General features: G+C 39.5%; 1 protein-coding gene across 1 annotated transcript in view; it reads left to right on the top strand.

The window, feature by feature from the left end:
- CNTNAP5 (contactin associated protein family member 5) overlaps nucleotides 1-22,491 on the top strand; it is a 266,317-nt gene that overhangs the window by 98,820 nt on the left and 145,006 nt on the right. The gene's annotated exons all lie outside the window — the stretch shown is intronic.

Genomic DNA, 22,491 nt, shown 5'->3' with positions numbered 1-22,491 from the left:
GGTTTGTTGGGGTATTGCAGAGAGCTATTGCAAATGAAAAATAAATGTTAAAAGAACATTATTAAGCTATGAAGTTAGAAACCTGAAGGATAGAAAATGTCATTGCAAACTTAATTAGACCCCCTAATGTGTGTGCAGTATGAAGGGCTTTAATTACCTGATCAAAACTATTTTTTGCACAGCATCCTCCATTCCTTTCAGCCTAGAAACCGGATAGTCTTTAATTAATGAGCAACTATTCAATATTTTGTTTTCTCCTCAATATGCCATCTTAAGTTTTACTCACTGTATGCTCTTCAAACCCAGCTCCAGACCCATAATTATTCATTTCTTGATGGGAAATTCTTGTGAAGTGTACTTCACAGGAAAATCTATTTTACAAATATTTGTTATTTTAACATGAGATGATGGGTTATTATGATTTTTTTGGAAGTTAATTGTGTCACAAGGAAAAATAAAAAATTAATTTGGAATCTTAAAGCAAATAAAACTACTTCATGAGTTTATATGCATTTGAAGAAAAATTTTAATTTACCTAAGCTGCATGTACTACCTGGGGGAAAAAAAAAAATCAGATCCCAGCATTTTAAATAGTTAATTCTCCCTCTAACCCCCACCACAGCATAGGCTGAGAACAAGAATTTGACCTGTTAAAAGGCAAAAACAAGTGAGAGCAAGAGCATGTCTGGTGCCAAGGAGAGCTGTTGCCTCCCTTGCTGTGTCATTAAGGCCCTGAGCTGCTCGCTTTGCACTGGCAGAAAACTGAATTTTAAATTGTTGCTGTGAATCAGACAGAACAACCCTGGTGATAGTGAGAGGTAGCTACTGGAATAAAATACCTGCTCTGTTCCCAGGAATGGGTACTTGCTCTGCATTTTAAAGTCACTGGGTGGTGCACAGGTGTACTCCTGGCTGCTGAGGCCTGAGCCTTTTGCTGATGAGCAAAGTCCTGCTTGCTCCTTCCTCTTGGCATGTCCATCTGTGTGGTTTTCCTCATACCCTGTCCACAAGGTGGCCTCTCCAAATAATTTAAGGCAAAGCAGGATAAGTAGTTGCCTGAGAGGCAGGAGTGACCTGTCACTGAGACCACTCTCTCACGTCCTGATCAATCTCTTGATAAGAGGATTAGTGGTTTTAAGCAAGTGGAGAGAGGTACGAGAACTAAATGAAGTGAACCAGAACTTTATCCCTTAAGGCATAGTTCAAAACAAGTTTACAGATTTCTATTTAAATGACCACATTCCAAGTTTGCTTAAGGGTCAGTAAGGATTTGAGCTTAAAATTTCCAAATTGTGGTTGGAAGCCTTGAAATCACTTACTCTGCCTTGCTAACATAGACTATAGTAGCTCTTCCTATGAATCAGCATTTTTTTTTATTAAATCTAAACAATATTATAGAAAAACTCTCTTCATTGTCATTTTAGTTTGTCTCCATAAAACTGTTATCTAATAATTGGTAGCTCCATCTCTTGTGCAGGTGGGCTTAAAGTCTGTTCTCACAGGCCTTATGAATGAAACTGTTCTTTTTTTCTGTTTTTTCTCCTCTTCCTCATGCTGTGATCCCCCTCCTTCAATTTCTGTAAGGATGAAGATATTAGTGGGGACACCTGCTTTATTGGGGAATTGCATCTGACAGTGGAGATTTCCAGAAACATTCTGCACTGCTGGCTGAAGCCTGGGTCCTGCAGAAATAATAACTGACCATACAACAGAGAGGAGAGGAGGAGTTCATGGTAGAACCTGCAGAAATGAATGCTGATGTTTTCCAGCTTTTTAACACCTGCCTGGAAGCCTTAATATTTTTGGCACAGAATGGTGGATGAATGGGTGTGTATGTGTAGGTGTGCAAGCATGCTGGTATCTTAAAGAAACCAAGTAAGAGTGGAATAAGCAAACCTGATTGTGTGATTTTACTGAGTCTTGCATGGCTCAGAGCTAGGATGAGAGGTCCATATTTGCTGCTATTGAATGTCTGTAGCAGGCAGAAGCACCTAGTTTTTCCTTGTCTGATCTCTTGTAAAAGGCCCTGAAAAACTAGATCTGAGTTTTTTTCAGTAAGACCACTAAAGCAAGGTGATGATTTTGAAATATGAACAGCCACAGTAAAATTAATGTTGTTCCTCCTGGTGAGCTCCATGAACTTTGCCATCTTTTGGGTTGGATAAACTATTTGAATAATGGGCAGGTCTAAGAGGACAGATCCCAAGGGGAATGTAATCCTGGAGGTGCCCTTATCCTCCCTAGGATGCCTCCTCACAAACATAAATTCTGTTTGCTGGGGAAGGAATGTTGCGTCTGTGATAAAGAATTTAACATGCAAATTGTTATTAATTCTGCTTCAATCAAAGGAGCACAGAGCAGCTACAAGGAAGAATAATAACAGAATAATTTAACTTAGATCCCCTAAAATGTGACACACCAGTGTGTGTCAGTAATTTTTACTTCTAGGTAGGGAGGCAGCATGTCAAAGAGATAAAAATTACTCCAGGTTTAAACATGCACATATCCATTGAAACCAGTGGATTTATTTTATTTAATCCAACGGAAAATTGCTGAAGTCTCTCTTTTCAAGTAAGTAAAGATTCTGTACCTTTTAGGTGAGATGCTGGACTCTGAATTTGTTTGTTTAATTTTTCCAACTGTAAATGTGATGGGATAATGGGATCTATCACTGTGTATTTATTTAATTTATAGGTGAGAGGCTCCCTCTAAAATGGCCTCCATAAAAATATTATGCAACATCCAAGAGGGTTCTTAGAGGTCTTTTGAACTTCCTCTCTTTCTCTCCCTCTTTCTCTCTCTCTCTTTCTTTCTGCCTGCATTCTTTCTTTCCTTTGTCAAAATCCATTAATTTCCTTTCACAAGCTGCCTATATTCTACAAGTTTAGTAACTTCACAACTCCTCTATCCATTTTTGTCATCAACTGTTTAGCCATTGCAGTTTCTGTATACCTTGAAAACTATTTTTAAATTGAATTATAGAACTTACTTTCAGTTTTAAGCTCTTTTAAGTGATGTCAAGTTTCTTGACACCTGCAGTTAGTGGTAATAGCTTGGTGGACTCTGGATAATGGCTCTCTAGCAAGAGAGAAAGATAATATGTTTCTACACTGCTGCTACTTCATAGGTTTTTCTAAAAAGTGTAGAACAAGTTCTTTGCTAAGATCAGAGCTGTGTGCTGCCATGCACCAGGAACATCCATCAAGTGAGATGATTTGTCCTGAAGAGAAGCAGTAAGTATGTGAAAAAGACTGACAAGGTATTATTTACCCCTATTTGACAGATGAGAAGTCAGGACCCAGAGACTGTCTGGATTAAGTGGCAAAAAAATAAATGGCTTTGTGAGTCCTGGTGTCCTGTCATTGTTCAGTCCAGGGAGTTGGATCTGGAGAATGTTAGAAATCCCTCATGATTTATGCAGTTAATTTCTGTTGGCATGGGAGTGGGATGTAGAACCAGGGGAAAGATGGGTCAGCAGTCAGTGTAGCATCTTGAGACAAGGGCAAGATATCCACTTATACAGTGAGCTAGGTAGAGGCACTTCAAATATCACCAGAGAGAGAGTGGGCCCACCCTGAGAGCAGCCCAGGTATGTTAAACTGGAGACTGGTGAACTTTCTTCGTAGTATTTAACCTGCTAAATAGCTGTAATGGCTAATTCTGAAATACTTCTGTCTGACTGTATATTGCATCTTAACTGGCAAATGCCAAAGTTAACAGAATCTATTATAAAATGCCTTTTCTCGGTGTAAAATCATGCTGTGTTTTTTTTTTTTCTTTAAGAAAAAAGAGAAAACTATGTTATTTGATAGGAGAGTAACATGATGCTTTTGCAAGAAAGACAGGTTTTTTTTCAGTTCAGTCAACACTGGGGGTTCATGTGCTTTTCCTCACCTTAGTGGGATCACAGGGAATTGAAATTGGCTGGGGAAGCAGCAGCTAAGCTGTCACTTTGTGGCGTTCATTTGGAAGTGCACTACACAGGAATGCTGAATTCTCCCTCCTGCTGTGCAGCCCGGGATGAGCAGAGCTGAGTGATTGCAGTGTCAGAATGAGAAGCAGTTCAATGGCATAGAAGGAATATAATTTCTGTGGGCACCTCAGGATGTGCACAGAACAGGCTGGGCTGTTAGGGGAGATCACTTCTGAGAGGAAATATGATTTCCTGACTGTCTCTAATAATGGTAAATCTAATTCATATTTTCATATTCATTGCTGAGTATTATGCATACTTGGCAAGTTGTTAAGGACAAAACAGAGTAACTGTAAGAAACACGAGAACTGAAGCACAAGAAATTGTAAAATCATGTATACCAGGAAGCAGGAAGTCTGTGGGATAGGTGGAATGAGCACACTGCTGTCTTGAAAATTTTGGTGCCAGGTTGTAGCCTGAAAGAGTTTTAGGTGCTGTTCAGTGTAAGATGTCATATTACTGCAATAAATTAGATACATTTTCTTGTACACTATTTCAAGGGACAATGGAAGGTGAAAGAGTTGTGGAAAAACTCATACGATATGTTGGCATTTCTGCCCATTGAAGAATTTAAGCTGTCCCATTTTTTAAAAATGTTTGCTGTCCATCCTCTCGACCTACCCTGAGTGCCTTTTAATACAACTATTCACCACTAAAAGCAGTTTCAGACGGATTGCTTTTTTTCTAAAAATAGACTGCAAGAACATCTTTGTTATCTGCAGTGTGAATTGTTTTAGTAGGAAACTGCTTTGCAACAGTATCATTTCTTAAATTGCATATTACTTTAACAACCACATCCACCCAAAACATAATGATTGTGACTGAAGAAATACAATTCTGAATCACAAAGTAGAATGCACAAAGGTTTAGATGCAAGTGACACCAGTTTTCATTCTGCATATACACACAGGAGTTGTGATTACAGCAATACGCATTTTCTTCTGTTGGCTGCAATGCCAAACCAAGGCCAGGCTGGATGGGGCTCTGAGTAATGTGGTTTAGTGGAAGCTGTTCCTCCCCATGGCTGTGGGATTGGAACTAGATAATCTTTATAATGGACAATCCATTCCAACCCAAACCATTCCATGAAACCAAAATTCAGGTGTAGATTAAAGTATGTCCCAGTGAAATGAACAGAACTTCAGTGATGAAAGAATGTATTGCTGAAATCCATTTTAGTGACATTCCTTAATCATGTTCTCAGAAGGTGGAACATATTTCAGCAGCTGTAGTGTGGGTTTGTGAGATCAGCTGTAGTGTGGGTTTGTGAGATCAGATCTGTTTGTCCAGATCAGCAAAAACCTTGAGAAGTGAGCTGGCTTTGTGCATCCCCAGCAGTGTGTCAGCCACTGTTTGTTGCTGAACAGTGTCCTTCACACCTTCTCAACCCATCTTGCCTTGCAAATGCAAGATTTGGATTGAAAGTGGCTGCAAAAGCCTCCTGTGGCAAACAGGCAGAAAGCCAAGGACTGGCAGAGCCTCTGTGAAGGGCTGGTGGAGAATGTTGGGTTAACATGACTGGGACAAGTCAGTGGTGCAGTAGATGCATCAAAAGCCTTGGCAGTGGTTGCTGCAGGCACATCTGAAATGGCTTTTCTAGCCCTGGGTAATGCTGGAGTCTGATGGGCAGAGTTTTCAGTGACCTAAGCTAGCATTGCACGCAGTAGGTTCTCAGTAGGGCAGACTTCTACTCCTCAGCAAAGGTTTTCAGCTCCTCACTGTAGGTTAGGTAAGGTTTTCACAGCTAGGAATTGAGGAGCTTTGATGACAGCTGTACACCACTTCCCACACATGCCCACTCTCCCCCATAAAAGGGGGAAAAAAAGCTCATATTTCCAAGTTGACATTAATTAAGTTCTGATGAGTTCATAGTGGGGCAGTTAGTAATGCATTTAAGAAACAAGATACAGTTGCATCATTGTTTAACTATTTCATTTTTTCTTGTTTTAGTCTATTTCCTGCATTTAATATTTAAAACAAAAAGCATAAGAAAACACAGAAAAAACTTGGAAGGCTAACAATCAAAAAAAAAATCACAGAAACTTTCCACTTACATAATTCAATTAAGCACATTCTTCCCATGATGCATTGAGGAAATATATTATTACAGACACAAAGCACTTTGTAATGTTGTATTATTAACTCCTTCTGGGGCCAGATGATTTTTCTACCAGATTAGAAGGAAGGAGCAAAAGGATGTAATGTCAATTATCCTAATTGCTATGGGTCTTTCAGGACTAGGGCTTATGTGCTTTCCCAGAATGGGGATACAAAAATGTGTGCATTTAGGATTTCCAGATCTTTGGAGAGAGTTTAAAATGCCCTGGATATTACCCTGGTGAGAGCTGTGTGCTCATCTGCCTGAGCAGTAAAAATAGGCTATTTTTATTTAATTGGATGGTGGAAAGCTAGAGATTTCTCACATCAGTCCAATGGCAGATTCAAGATTTTACATATGTCAAAACAAAGCCATCTGGATTTGTTTATATTGCAGTTAGTCTTTTGCAGGAGTCCAAGTGGCTATTTGAGAGCCACTGTAGCATCAGCATAACAAATAAACACAGGTCATGGTGCAGCCCTTTCCAGTTTCTTGGGTCACCATGGAGAACCCTTTGCTTACAGGTCTGCAGGATGAGTATGTGTTAGCCAAAACTGCAGAAATGAAGATAGGGTCATAAAAAGTCACATCTAGACATATAAAATCATATGAGTTAAAAGACTCAGTCCCAGTTTTAAACATTCTTATTGCCTCTATTTTTCTTCAATTCATTTACCTCTCAATCCTGTTGCATTATATGGGCATAAATTTTATTTTTCTGTTCACAAATGCAGGATTTATTCAACAGAAGATTGAGTTTTTTAGGGTGTTTTACATAAATAAAACATTTTACTTCTGAGTTGAAAAAAAAAAAAAAAAAAACAAAACCAAGCATTCCTGCTTGAAATAACAGAAATCTGTTTTAATTGATTGAAGGCAATTAACAAGATTGATTGCTCAACCCGCCTTCAATCCAGTTAGGAATGGTTGATTGTGCGAGAGATAAATAAAGATGGTTAGTGAAGTTCCTGGTGGAGCCTTGATTGGAGACTATGATTTATCCTCAAATAAATCATGACAGAGCAAAGCTATCAAATGGTTCTGTCTCTCCTTTAAAGAGACCTCCAAGTCAGCTGGAAAGCCTTTTCTATTTGTCTAGGGGGACTGCAGTCTCTCAGTTTTATGGTGGTTCAGGCTGGGAATGGCTTAATCAAGCTCACTGAAAGAGAAATTAATACATAAATAATACATAATTAATAGGATCATCAGCACAAGTTAGGTTAGTAATAACATTTGTTAGCCAGTGGGTCCAAAATCTTTCAAGTCCACTTCAGTTTAATTTTCTTTAATTGTCAGAGCTCACAGGTAGGTTTTCCTGGTCCTGTGTCATTATTTCCTTCATCTAGAGTGGGGCACAGATCAACTCACATGTTTTCCTAAGCACCAGGCATGGAACTTGCTCTGTGCAGCACATGAAGGGGCTTGAAGCAGTTTGTATTTGGGGTGATCTGATTATGCCTTAGGTTGTTATGGTAAGGAGGGGCAGAGTTAGTGATTTTTGGCCCATCTGTGATGAAAACTAATGCTTAGGGTGACCTTAGGCATAGACCTGAGGTCTTTTCTATCTACCTTTATGGTACAAAAGGAAAGAAAGAAGAGTTCATCTCCTTCAAGCGTTCAGTTCTGTTTTCCTTATAGCTCATGGGAGCTCCCATGAACATGAGGAGCATGTCCTGGCCCTCATGATTTCTGCCAGCTGCTCTCCCCTGGGCAGAGGAGTCTGGGAGTGTAGCTGTAATGCCTGGAAGCTGGAGTGTTCCCCAGTTTGTCCCTCTCCATCTGTTTGGATTTGGAACTGGAAATAGTGTTTGGATTGAGAACCTTTGGATTTGCTTTGAGAAGCAAATCCCCAAGAGCTGCCAAGAGAAGTGCTTCCTGGTGACTGAGATAAAGCTCTACATCTTGGAGACTCTGAGCATGAATAAGTGATTGTCCTTGCTAGGGTGCAGCTGAACTTGTCTAAGCCATGGCAGAACAAGGGCATAAATTAGATGTATTAAAGAAAGGTGCTGCTTTTGTAGCATCAATTTAGTCAAAATGTGATGGTGATGATGGATGAATCTTCATGCATCCTCCCCACCACACACAGCCCCTCTCCCCTTCTGCTCTCTCTGATGGGCAGTGTTTTGGTTTGTCCCAATGTAAGAACATAGGGTGGGTGTTGCAGGAAGGGTTGTCTGGCTGCTTGCATAATTAAAGTGTTCCAGAGATGGGGGAGCTGAGATGTTCACAACTGGCTTTGTGCACACTGGCTGGCATAAAGGCCTAAAATGCTGCTGGAAACTGGAACACCTGGGCAAATTGGTTTCCTGAGGTTGCTGACAGCTTTTTGGTGAATCCCTCCGCCCTCACTCCCAGCAGAGACACCTGCAGGATATGTCCAGCCCAGAGAATAAAGGTTCTTTTTTTGGTAAGAGCTGTCTGGAAATGCTCAAGTAATAATCTTCAGTTCTTTAATTCTGGATGAATTTGAGGCAGAAATATCTGTCTAAAGTAATAAATATATTCTGAGAAGTTAGGATGTCATTAAAATGAGCACTAACAATTTTTTTTTTTTCAGTAGTGTCGATGTGCCTTTCAGATACTGAATCTCCCTAAGAGGTAGAATTTGTAAGGCTGGGTGGCTAGGTGGATGGAGAAGGAAACTGATGGACCATGATACCAGGTCTGTGTTTGATTTCCAGAAAACTCTGCAGTTACGATCCCTGGTTCTGACTAGTCAAATAAAGGATAAACTTTCCCTTTGAAAAATTACCTGTGTCAGTACTAAGTTTTTTTGTTCAAGGAAAAGGATCATTTTTGGTGACATTTTTCAAAGAGAAACTTTGAAATTAAATTAGATTTTTATTGTTTTTCAGAGTTCTCCTGTTCAGTATAGTTATTGGAAAATAAGCCAATGAATAAATAGTTCACAAATAAAATTAGTTGGGTTTTTTGCAGTTTTTTTTTTTTTTCATTTATTCACAGTTTCCTACAAAATGTCACCAGCTTCAAATAAGAAATTTCCCTAATATGTTTCACTGGGGGAAAAGAAATAGATGTTTTTCAACTCTTCTGTCAGCATGTGCTTTGAGACACTGAATAATTATGAATCTCAATATACTCCTTTATCTAGCAGCTTATATGTTTTATTAGTTTTGTGGTTTCTGAGGTTTTGTTTTTTCTTTAGAGGTTTGATGAAGAGATCAGTAAAATTTAGCAATAGATTTGACAATTCATATAGACAGACCTAGAAATCTGACAAGAAAACACATCTGGAAATCCCTATTAAAACAAAAGCTACTGGGTCCACAGGTTTTCTGAAAATTATGTTGGGTGTTTGGCTTTCATGTTCTAGTAAACATGAATAATAATTCCCAAATCTCCTGCTATGTCTGTTATTCATGATTTTATAGCTCCATGTTGTGTTCTACTTCAGACATAATTTTTTTCAGGCTAAAAAATACTAGTCTGTTTAATCTTTCAACATTCTGAAGATATTTTATATCACTGGCCTACTTTATGGCTGTTTTCTATTTTTTTTTTTTTCCAATTCAACTATATATTTGTGAAAGGGAGAGACAAAAGCATCACAGTTTTCAAGTTGGGGTCGCATAACTGTTAATATATAAAGCAATTTCAGTGCTTTCTGGATGGCTGGCTCTCTTCTTTTTCTTGCAATTCCTAAAAACCTCTTTGGGCTTTTGGCCATTTTTGAGTCCAGAGCTGATGTTTGCATCCAGCAATTTACAAGGCTTCAGGATTCCTGAATGACAGTAGCAGATTTCCAAGCTATTTCAGATGGGTTGTGTGGTGAGGATGATTTTGTCTGTGTGGTGTGGTGCTTTGCATTTTCTGATCCTCTTTATTTTCCATTTTACTGCCTGGTCATTCCATATCAATCAGATCCTTGTGCAGCTTTTCAGTCAGTCTTTATTTTCACAAGGCAACAACTTCTGTGTTATCACTGAGTTGTGCTGGTTCTCTGTACTCTGTGTTCTCTTTGATATGACATTTAGGAAGCCAGAAATAGCATAGATCAGAATAGATCCCCTATAATGCACATTTTATTTTGTCATATATGAGCTTGGTTGATTTTCTTCTTTCAATGTTTTCAACAAAAGTTGATGGACGTGCAAGTGCATGGTATTAATTATAGCATCATTATCAATCCATAAACTGATTTCTCTGAAGGGTAATAATAAATTTGTAAGGTCTGTATTTCCTCTTAAAAAACAAAATGTCTTTTAGCCATTATATAATGATCTGCTTGTTTGTTTATTCTGATTTTTAAAATAATTTCTCCTAATTTATGGATTTATTTGTAAGTGGGTACCACAGTCTGTCTTAAAGCCTCTTAAAACATGCTCCTACATTTGCCACCTTCTGTTTCTCTGCTAATGAACTACATTTCATTGATAGGATAGCCATCACAGCCAGTAGTTGAGCAATTTTATACTGAATTTCTAAATTGTGGAAGAATATTAATTGATCTTAGTGGATTTTCTCTGTTTATTTTATTTACTAATTAGATACGTCAATTTAAAATAATTTTCTCATCCATAATTGAAAAAGAGCCAAGAGTTGGAAATACCCTAAGCTGTATCCTGTACTCTGCACTCATGAAAATGACTTGCAGCATTTTTATCAATTTTTTTTTCTTACCACATGTTCAGAAAGGTATTTATTACTGGTTCTTGTACAGTTTATCAAATTACTTAGAAATTTTAAAGTTCTGTATTAAGCTGGTACTCTGTATTTACAGAGATGATCATAATTTCCATTTTTATCCTTTAATTGTGACCCCTTTAGAGGAAAGGCTTCTTACTTCAAATAACTTCTCCGCCTCTGATTTTACCAGATGGTTTTTACTTCTTTCCTTTTAAAGAAATTTGTTGTCAGCATAAGTGGTTTTGATTTATTTTAAATCTCCAGTATGATAACTTTAAAATACTTATATGGTTCTCAAAATAATTTATCCTGTTGTTACTTTTAATTTCTAACTAGCAAACCCTAGGTTTTATGGTTTTTGTTTCTTGAAGTTAATCTCTGCTTTAAAATAGCACTTTGGGTTTGTGTGTAGTTCTGCATTTGTGTGTTGAATTACAATTTTGTGTGGACAGTATTGCAGAGAAGCTCCTCAATAGCAGTGGTTTCATCCTGAGTGCTGGTTAAGTTTAAAGAGCACATTGTGTCTGTGTGTTGGGTACCTTGCCTGCCAACTCCAGCAATTACACATTTCTGTTTTCTAAAATTTGGAGTTTAAAGTGATAGGACAATTACACTCCCTATTTAGAGATGACAAATACTTCTCTCTGTTTTCTCTAGTCTTGGATCTTCCCTTAATGCCTTATCTACCACTTAGTGAAATAACATCACGCGGTCATGTTTTTGGTAACCCAGACCTAACACACTGATGTGGAAGAATTTCAATCCATATGGATGTTAGAGTGGTCAATAGTAACTCATTGTCCCTATTGGCTTCTAACCTTTCTTTTAAAAATAGCACCTTTCTTTTTACCCAAAGATGTTTCCCACTGCATCCTTACAAGCTCTGTACCCTTTGCTGCCTCCTTGATGTTCCTGTTTTCCACTCATATGTCTGCTGGGTTGTGTTTTCATAACCCAGGTTAGTTACACTTCCAGAGTTAGCACATGTGCCTTTGACACAACCACAGACACCTGTATTGACAGGCTTGGCCTAAAATTCCTGAGGCTGTGCTTTCCTGGTTAAAATGAGTGCATTTTGTCCATTTCTCTCCTGTAATCAAGAGTAATCAATGGACTTTAGCACAATCCATTCCTCAGGAAGTCACATGAACACCAGTATGGGGAGAAACTGGACTCTGAAAATTTTAACCTGACACTCTCCAAGGATCCCATAAAATAAATGATCAGGGAGCCTGTAGAATTGTTGCATTTTCCTTTATTAATAATGCGTTGATTTAGTGGTGTTTTAAGAAACTTCTGTCAAAGCTGTGTGTTCTCTACGTGGGTACTGGTTCAGGTGTTCATTAGTTCATTAATGCTGTACTGCAGAAACTAGGTGAGTTCAAATGTGCATGAGACTGTAGCATTGATGCAGAAGCACTTGAGGGTATATCAGTGTCTCTCTTTACTAGAAGTTAAATTTGTGTATTTGCACAGTTCTCTTCTGTTTGCCAGAGAGCAAGCTCATCTTTGAAGACTGAACTGTGAATGTACATCCTAGCCCAGCTTATTATTCAGGCCTCACTGTGTGCAAAGGGTTTGAAAGGAAATCTTGTAATAGGTTAATTTTCCTCTCTGTGGGTTGCATTGTCTAAAAACACTTGCTTCTTTCTTCCCTTCTTTGCTACTTTTCGAGGTGTAGCTACTCATACTGCTTTCAGGATAAAAAGAAAAATACCTTAAGCACAATGCCTTCATCTTAATATTTGCAAAAGATGTGTTAGGTGTTCTTATTTCTTGTTCTAAAGACAAGCTCTTTCATGGATCCTATTCATAGAGCCTTTCTTTCACCTATGATCAGGAGATAAAAAGAATAAAAGAGCCCTGTGTGCTGGATTTCACACCTCAGGAGAAGGGCTTGTTAAGGACTATTGATTTCCTCTCTCCTCAGCTCCCTCCTCTGTTCCCATACTTCCCCCTCACCCCAACTCCCACCACTTTTGCCATAACCTAATGGGAAATATTGACACCATTGGAGAGGCTTCTGAGATTTCTAGTTTTTAAGTGTTTGCCTAGCTATGATTTAAGGAAAAACTGTATGGAAGTGAAAGGAATAAGGGCAGCTTACAAAGAGCAGCATCACATACCGTGCTGTTAGAGAGAAACAGGTTCTCTAGGATGATCTTCCTTGGGGAAAGGACGTGACAGAAACTGTTATCAAAGGTCTTAGGGACAGTCCAGTGTGATGCACAGCTTGCACATTTACAGAAACATTTATTGCATAGAAATAATTGTTGAAAGAAATTGTTTCCACCTTCCTTCTCTTGTGTTCATCCTCATGGGGGTAATGCTCATTTCAAAATTTGTTTTTTGCAAGCATTGAAATTTCAAACTCCCTGAGAAATTCCCATAATCTTCTAATTTTTAAAATAAAAGTAGTAGAACAGTTTTTATTGATGGTCTGATGTGATCTTGGGCCTGCCAAGTGTATCACAACTCCATATGTCCCACCATAACAACAGTAACAGGTGTTATTTGTATGCCAGAAAAAAATTGCACTTCAGAGTCACAATTTCAGGCCTCCTCCTTGGATCACTAACAGAAAGTTAATTTTTATTTTTTTGTGCTATAGTTTAGAGAACATCATGATCTTCAGAGCCTACTGCTGAGGATTGTTTGGTGTGGTTGGCATAATGAAATGTGTGGTCGAAACTTAATGGGTAGACATGCATTTGGAAGACATTGCACATTTGCCTGCCAAGATGCTGCAAAAGCTCATCTTACTTTATTGCAGGAGGAAGAGATGTGGTTTCTTTAAATTGCTTTAGTGTCCTCAAGATTAATTTAATGTGGTTCGGTGATGGACCTCAATGTGAAAGTGCAACGACAAGACTCAAATGTAGGATGCTGCAAGCATTACAGTAACAGTTTTGTAGGAGGAAAGTATGTCAATTAAATTTAGCCCTCCTGTGGTAGAGACAAATTTGTGTAATTCACTCGGCCAAGACAATGGCTGATGTACTTGAGCATGGTTTCATTGCTCTGAGGGGTGGGATTGTGGCTTCATTGCCACCCACATGGGAGAGCAGTAATGGGTAATAGTCTCAGGGCCGTACCAGGCTGGGAATTTTCCTGGTGATGTCCTTAACCCCGACCCCAGGAAGGGTGCAGACTTGATAAAAGAAGGATCTGTCCAGAGTACTGAACCCTCTGGTCCCCTGAGAAAGGAGTTGCCTACTACTATAACCTGTCTTTTCTTCCTTATGGAAGTTGCTATAGGGCAGGGGGGAGGAAGGGTATAACAAGAAATATGTGTGCAGGCACCTGCATTTCAATGCTTTATAGAACACTGGAGAAAATCAAGCCTACCTTTCTTTCTTCTTTCACAGGATATTGCTTTACTGATCCAAATGCAAATGCTATGAAACTTTATAACAGTGAAATAATGTAAGATAATGAAGCACAGTATTCATCTGAGGTCGCTGTTGTATGGAATAACTAACACCTCTCTGGTGTCATCTTGCTGGGTCCGTCTGGCAAATTGCAACCAGAGAGATACTGAGTGTACAGCACCAGCTATTTAAATGTACTTTGATGAAGCTAAACACAGGGAAGGTTCCCAAAGTTCCCCCAACACTGCCAGACATAAACACATTCACTGCATTGTTAATCCCACTAATTTAATGTAAAGCATGAAGGTCTCCATGAGATTTATGCAGAACAGCTGAAATCTATGATTAGTGTTGGCAGCAGAAGAGCAGTTTCAGTCTATTGGCTAAGGTTAATGTAGTCAAGGTACTAGGGAAATATTTATCCTTGTTGTGATTTAGTTTAAAATAATATCTTTATGTAGGATTGCCTTTAAGATAAAGTGCAGGAGGCTGAACAGAAGCAGGAATTAGCTGCCGACTTTAAGCTAAGACTTGTAATTTACAGGTTTAATTTTGCTTCTTGCTTCTATTATTATTTATTTATGTAGCAGGGATGATATTAACAGCGATAACAGCTTCACCTCCAGGTGCTCCAAAGACAAAGCTGATTCTAAAATCTAAAGTAGGGATCCATTCTCCATGAATGCAATACAGTTTTGTGAGATGCAGCTTCACATATGTATGCAAAGGGTGTCTCAGCACAGTAAGGAAATTGCACTTGGTTCATTGCTGGGAAGAAGAAGGGCAACCTCTCCAACTACAGATTGGATCAGGCATTTGGGCTATATCTGTATGAGGAAATGGAAGAAGACAGAGACCATTTTCTCATCCTGAGGTCAAGTGATGTAGCTTGTGTATTATCCATTTGGTAAATTTGCTTTCCTTCAAAAGAGATCACTGTACCCAAGTTGCCTATTGGGAAAGGTCTCTGGCAGATGCAGAATCTCAGACTTTGCCAAGGTACAGTTTGGCAGATTCTGGAAACAGATTGACACTAATTTGAACTGTTTAAAGATCAAACTGTCCATTTCAGTATAGAAATGTGGTGTTGAACAAACCAAGAAAATAAATTAGAATTTTCTTGGGGTAAATCAGAACAGGGGAAAAAATTTGCAAACCATTAAAAAGTTCTCCAGTATTTTGTTTCATTTTCTTTGGTCTAAATAGAAGTGTTTCACTGCCCTTAAGGAACCCAAGAAACTTCATGTTTCTAATGTCACAATTACACACTTTTTTATTTTGATACAGACTTTTCTAGAAAAGAATATTATATAGATTGCCTCAATGGCTATTCTTATTTTTTTAATTTTTTTTGCTTGCAAAATATTTTGATGATGTAAAAATTATGGGGTTTATTGGAAACAGTGTGATTAGTTCTATCAACTGTCAGGAGAAAGATAATAAGCAGCATCCTTTATATAAATGTAGTTTACTTTGGGCAGTCATCTATCTGATGTTAATGATGTTGTTAACAGCATTTGTTCCTGTGTTTGGAAAGCAGCTAACCAGACAGAAAGGTATGAACACAGTGTAATGGGCTGGATTAGCAGCAAATAACCTTCTCACTTGAGCAGATCATTTAGGGAAGTGATGAATTAGTATGGACCCTGACACATCGCTGCATCTCCTCTCCTCTACTTGTGCAGAAACTGCCAGTAGCTCAGAGGTGTCCAAATAATGCTCAGGAGCCGAGGTGGACACTGCATTGCTGAAGCACAGCAGTCAGCCCTCAGTAAGTAACAAGTGTAATGCAGTCCCAGTAGGACTCCTGCTTGATCAGGAGTCATTTTAATCCTTGCTGTGTAGGGAAGTTTAACTACCTCTTTGTAGATGATTTTTTTTTTTTTTTTTCCATTAGGGGATAGAGGGATGAGATGGAGAGCTGTCACTTCCTCAGATAATATGTTATGGGAGGATAATTTTGACAGGTGCCTCTTCTATTCTTTCCCCCCTGCTCCTCCCTAATAGCAGCTCTGACAGTGTGCCAGGGGATATTGTTTCTGAGGTTATTGTCTGACAGTGTGCCAGGGGATATTATTTCTGAAGTTCTTGTCAAGAATGGGTGCTTCACAAAGAAAAATGTAGCTGCTGTTGGGAAAGAAGAAACATAAGCAGAAAGGAGGTTTCTCTTTATGAAGGTAGAATAGAGTTGAGACTGGCTTGAGTCATAGTATTTATTGGAGCTGGAAGCTGAAGCATGAATCTGGACACAGGCTAATCAGCTCAGAAGGCTGTTAACCAGAAATAACTGTTTACCTTTTGTCATGAAGACTATGGTGCATTTATAGGAAAGAGACATGAAGTGGAAAGAGATGCTCAGAGATGACTGATGTGCTAAGTGGACACAACCTGCCCTCCAGCTTTTGGCCCCTGGACGAGGCTGACAGCTGTTTTCTCTTGAGCTCAGGCTGAAGCCTGCTTAAATTGGTGGAAAAACCTCCCATTTACTCTCCTAAGCAGACAAGTTCCTCCAAGTAAATTTACTTGGTTTCTGCCGAAGGTTTGAAAGAATACTGAAAGAAAATTTAACTTGCCTTTTGAGAAAGAGAGGTGGGAAAACAAAGTACTTAGATTTGCCATCCATGTACCAAATGTAGCTCTGTGTATTGCAAACAGGGCTCTAAACATCAGCTCTTAAAGGAGCTGAGCAGTCCCCCTTGTCATCCTTTCCTTCTCCCCACGGTCTGGCCCCCTCTAACATCAAAATAATTTTTTTAAGGCCAGATGCTGAAAGAGAAAACTCCCAGGGGCCAGGTCCTGCTGTGAACTCCTGAGCTGGGCAGCTGCACTGAACTCACCCTCCAAACGAGGAGGAGCTTTTAGCAGCTCCCACTCTGGGCACAGGGAGATGGAGATGACAGCAAAGCAGTTTCACTGTGTTGCTTTGTGACAAGATATTAACAGTTCTGCCTTGATGTGTTAGGCAGGACTTTTTTCCATTACATAAGCAAAGCAAAGTTTTTCACCGCTGGCATTCACAGGATGCAGAAATGGTAAAATGTGAAAAAACCCCAAATATTTAGACTTTGAAATTATGTTTTAGTTTTATATCTTTTTGTGTTTTAGGGCTGAGATGAAGTGAAAGAGGAAAGTTTCTACAATTGCCTGAACTGACAGTTACTTTTGTTTTGCAGCAGAAACTAAATGTATTTTTTAATTTTCATTGTTGGAGAAATTTGTAGCCACAAACCTGCCTAAGGTGCAGGTAGCAAACACTGATAAAGTATAATTCTTCTGCAAAAAGAAACCCTGTAGTATCCCATTAAAATCAGAGGGTGCTGAGTTTCCATATGGGGTGTTTATTGTGTCCTTGTCTGGGTAGCCCTTGGTCTCTTTCCGCACATACAAGCAGAGACCTAGGACCCCTGCCATAACTTCGTTTTAGTCACTGGCTTACTCCAAACCTGAATTTAGTACCCACACCCAATACCCCACTGAGTTGTATTCCAGGTAGCACAAACTATAACAGAACAGAAATCCCATTGATTTTGGAGAAGATAAAAGTCAGAGTTTGTTTCAGCCTGAAAAATGTGAAAAGTTAGGCAATGCTTTCTCCTTCTTCTTTCAGATTTTCATGTTGTTTCTTCATTGAAAATTCTTTCTTTCCTTGAAGTGCATGTACACTCAAGTACTTGGGAGCCGTTCCCAGGAAGTTCTGTATCACTCCTAGCTCGTGATCTTTCTCATCTGGCTATGGAAGTTTAAAGGGGAGAATGACATTGTTTTGCTCATAAGTACTGCAGTTCTGGGATTTATGACCATTTTAGCTGCTTTTTGTCTCCCTTTGGTTCCCTCACTAAGCTCTGGATAGCTCGAATCAAGTGCCCTCTTGTCCTTTTTCTTCAGGCACTGGAGACAGCACACTCTGATGTCACAGGTGAAATTTGAAGGTGGAGTGCTCTTTTCTGTGCTTGTATTTCTTTTACTGAAGGTTGAAATGTTGTAAATTGCTAACATCTGTGTTGTATGCCCTCTGCACATTTATAATCTGATTATTTATTTCCCCTCAATTCAGCTCATAAGAGTTACTTGGACAGAAATGAGAGTTTTCAATATGTCTTAAAATATCTCTCCTAGAAGGTAGTTAACCTCAGGCCTGCCTGCTCACCATGCAGGGCTGAGGATTGTGCAGGGGTTGCTGCTTGCATACTCATTCTGAGCCCATCCCATTACCTGTCTAACAAAGTGGGAGAGCAGAATGCATTCAGCAGAGCCCTTATGGGAAGCACCTTCTGCAAGTCTGTAAATAAGTTGCCATTTTATGTGCAGAGAGTTCATGCAGGGGGAGGCTGAGATAAAGTCCTGCATCTGGTCTTATCTTTCGGATTAACTGGGCTTTCATGAGTAGACACCTGCACCCAATTTCCACTTGTCTTTTGGGAGGTGGAGACCAGTCTAAGAGGTTGGCCAAAGGATGATCTGAAGCTCGTCAAGTCTCACTGGTATGATTTGGCATAGCTCTGAATTAATGCATGAGGTAAAGTAACCAATATGTGTCTTCAGGGTTATCAAACAACTGCTGTATTTCACCACAGTTGTGTGACATTCTCCTGAACTGCCCTTGAAAAGCTTTGGGGATCCCTCTGAATGGGAGAGCTGTGAAAATAGCCCATTTAGTTGAATCATTGTGTTTCCTGAGGGACTCATCCATGCAAATTCCAGGCAACAACAGCAGTTTTGAGATTTATGCTTCTTTTCAAAATTTTCTTTCTCATTTAAACTGGAATTCCATTTTGTCCTTTTCACTATAATCCATGAACTAGGTGAGCTGAGCGTTGGGAGGAGCACTCTGTCTGCTTGTCTCTGCCATCCTTCCCCACGTGCTGACAGCTGCTGCCCAAGAAGCAGCACTGAGCCGGTCGGACCCTGCTCCAAACCACTGCAGCTGCTCTCCCCTCACCTTTCCATGCCTTTGCTGGCTCATAAAAAAAGCCTCATAAAATATTACTGTGCTGCTGTGGTCTGTGTCACAGCAGAGCCCCGTGCAGCCAGGCATTGTGGAACAAGCTTGGTCCGAGGGGCAGCCCTGGCCAGCTGTTAACCTTGTGGCCGCTGGCACTGGGGAAAAGCTTTTGCCTTCAAGAAGCTAGTGGCAAAATCTGGCACTAATGGAGCTCTTTGATTTATAAGCCCCATAGAATGTCAGAGGCAGAATTTCCCATGTAAATCATCTGTCTGTTGTGTTTACAGGGCTTGTTAAAAGACACAGATTGAGGGGCTGTGCTCCCTCCCAGAGCAACTATGTTGCATGGGAAATGCAAGTGCTTTGTTTTCTGCACTTGTTCGTCATTTTGGTCCTGGGAATTAATCCTTATCAACAACAAGTTGTAATAGAGGCCATTTCTCAAGAGGACTTCTGCCATTCTCACCGATAGGTTTACTGTTAATCAATATTTGAACCTCCAGGGTTGTGAAATCTGGTGCTGCATCCTACTTTCATCTCCTTAAATGGATGGATTTTTTCTGTGTCAGCTGTGGATCTTAAGTTTTCCAGTGACCGTCTGTGGCAATTGGTATTATTCAATCAATGGTCTACAGCCCACAGGTGGTCCATAAAGCATCAAAAGGTGATCTGCATAGCAGTGGGAGTTGGAAAGGAAAATCAAAGCAATCCTGAAGGCGCACACACAGTGATGCCCCGTTGGTAGCAGCAAGCAGGGATCTGCCAGCAGCACACAGAACCATCTCATAGGCACAGATCAATGGGTACAGCTTTGCCTGTGGATTTCCTTTCTCTAAACGGGTCATTAGCTCTTTACTTATTAGAGGAACTTGAGAAAAAAAAGTGCTCTAAGAGTGGTATTGGACCTCTGAATAATTTATTTTTACCAGTGTGGCTCTTTTGGTGTGGGAGGGATGTTTTTACATAGTTGCCCATCAGGTTTGGAGTGAACTAACTGATCCGGAGGCTGGATGTGAATAATTCTGGCTCTTGCTGAGGTGTTGAGGGAAGACCCCTCGCAGAGATGCCAGTGGGTGGGCAGCGAGATCAGCTTGCAGTGGGTGTGATACAGCTGTGAATCTTTTCCCTGGCAAAACTACAACCTCCTTGATGCACAGACAGTCCCTAAAGTATGCTGGACCCTCCCAGCTTGTTTCACAGCATTAAGGTGTACTTCTTCTTTTGTCTCTTACTTTTCACCTTCACTTTCACTCTAGTCACTGTGTTTTAAGCTTTTCTTCACAACTGGGAGGACTGGAAACCCTCTGTTCCCCCTTTGTTGTTTTTCTTCTTTCCTTTTTATCTTATTAAAGGTGAGACATTTACATAATCACAGGGCTCCAAGGACATGAGCCTTTGGAGCAAACAAACAGAAAACAACAGTCTCCTTTATGCATCTTATATATCCATAAGTGTCTTACTAAAAATGTGGGGACTGCCACAGCTACGACTGTGAGGCAGTCTCTACTGACAGTTTCATTAGTTTCTTGTTCTGAAAAGAACAAGATTTTTCACTTGAAATGTAAGGAAAAAAATCTAGGAAAGACTCTCTGCTGGAATTTGAAATTGGCTCCTATGTGAAAAGCAGTATGAGTAACATCAGGACATATAGAACTTCTGTTTGTTCCACTCCTCAAAACATATCTGCTGTATTTGGTTAACTTTTAATTAACATCAACAAGAATCCCCATTAAAAAAAAATATAGCTTATTTTATGAGAGGTTAGTTAACTGTCATATCATACTTGTAGAAAACAAGATCTTGTGCATAAAAAGTTCAGAGCTAGAGGTATAGGAAAAGCAAAGCTTTGAGGACAACTGGGATAACCAGATTTTTCCCCTTTTCAGCCTGATAAGCTCCTAATAGAAATAATTTTACAGATCTGTAATGGATTAACCCCAACTATTACCTGAGCCCCACAGAGCTGCTCACTCTCCCTCTGTGGGATGGGGGAGAGAATTGGAAGATTAAACATGAGAAAACTCATGGGTTGAGATAAAGACAATTTAATGGGTAAAGCAAAAACCACTCACACTTTTGCAAGCAGAGCAAGGAATTCATTCTCCACTTCCCATGGGTAGGGAGATGTTCTGCCATTCCCAGGACATCCAGGCTCCATCACGTGTAATGATGACTTGGGAATACAAATTCCATCACTCTGGACATCCCGCTGTCCTTTCCCCAGCTCTGTGTGCTGCCAATGGGATGGGATATCCCTGTGGTCAGCTGGGGTGACCCCTCCCATCCTCCCATCCCCTCCAGTCTCCTCCCTGCTGGGATGAGGAGCAGAAAAGTCCTTGGCTCTGTGCAAGCACTGCTTGGCAATAACTAAATCATCTCTGTATTGTCAATGCTGTTTCCAGCACAAATCCAAAACACAGCCCCATGCAAACTACTATGAGGAGAATTAACTACACTTCAGCCAAAACCAGCACATGATCACATGTTTTGAAGGGTGGTTTTTCAAGGAGGTAACTGGGATTGTGAGAGATCATCTCAGTAACATTGTTCATCTTCAGAGGCAGGCAATAACAGCAATGAAATGCAAAGAATGTTTTAAGAAGGGAGATATATGTGGTCTTTTACATTCATGACTGGGTGGAAAATAAGGCCTATTGTATATAGAAGAGAATTTCCCCAAGTTACAGTTTTTAAGGTGAAATGAAATAAACAAGGTATGGTTTCAAAGGATTGTGCCTTAGAAATGTTCCAGAATATTGTTTATTTAATATAGTTCTAATAAAACAATTGAATTCTGAATTTAGTAAAACATGAATATGCTAGATTTGAGGTTTTACACCATCTATAATAACATTTGGAAAAATGTTGGAATGCTTGTGTTTGAGGAAAAAAAAATGAATGGAGATGAACCCTTAATCTCTTTAACACATCCTTGAACCATCAAAATGAATTGTAGGTCTGCTTTAATGGGGTTATTCCAATTTTGCTCACAATTACATTGTGTTGGTGAATGGTGCCAATTTTTTTCTGCCAATGCAGAAGCATTTTAAACTGGTACAACTTTTTGTGATGAAATTTTATGCTTACAAAATGCAGGACCTCTTTTACAAATATGGCTTTCCTGTGAGATTATGTTTTTCTGTGTTCTCTCTTTGCTTTTCATGTTTTACAAAACTGTTAGCTTCAAATTTCAATCCTAGCTGAATTACTGAAATGTTCTGAGGATTGCAGGAAGTCTGTGATATTCCTGGGCCAATATTACAGATAAGGGTGTAAAGATGAATTGAAAATGCTTCAGGCAGGAATACAGCCTTGAAGTTTTTCTGAAGGTTTGTCTTTGAAATCCCTCGGTCATTCTTCATCCATGAGAGAATTTCCTCTTGCTAAGTTATAATTCTGACTTGGGCCATTAATTTTGGCTTGCTGTTGCAGGCAATTAATTAAATAGGTAAGGAAA

The sequence above is a fragment of the Ammospiza caudacuta genome, chromosome 8 (assembly GCF_027887145.1).
Source record: "Ammospiza caudacuta isolate bAmmCau1 chromosome 8, bAmmCau1.pri, whole genome shotgun sequence".
Taxonomy (NCBI): domain Eukaryota; kingdom Metazoa; phylum Chordata; class Aves; order Passeriformes; family Passerellidae; genus Ammospiza; species Ammospiza caudacuta.
This window is presented reverse-complemented; position numbering and strand designations above follow the sequence as displayed.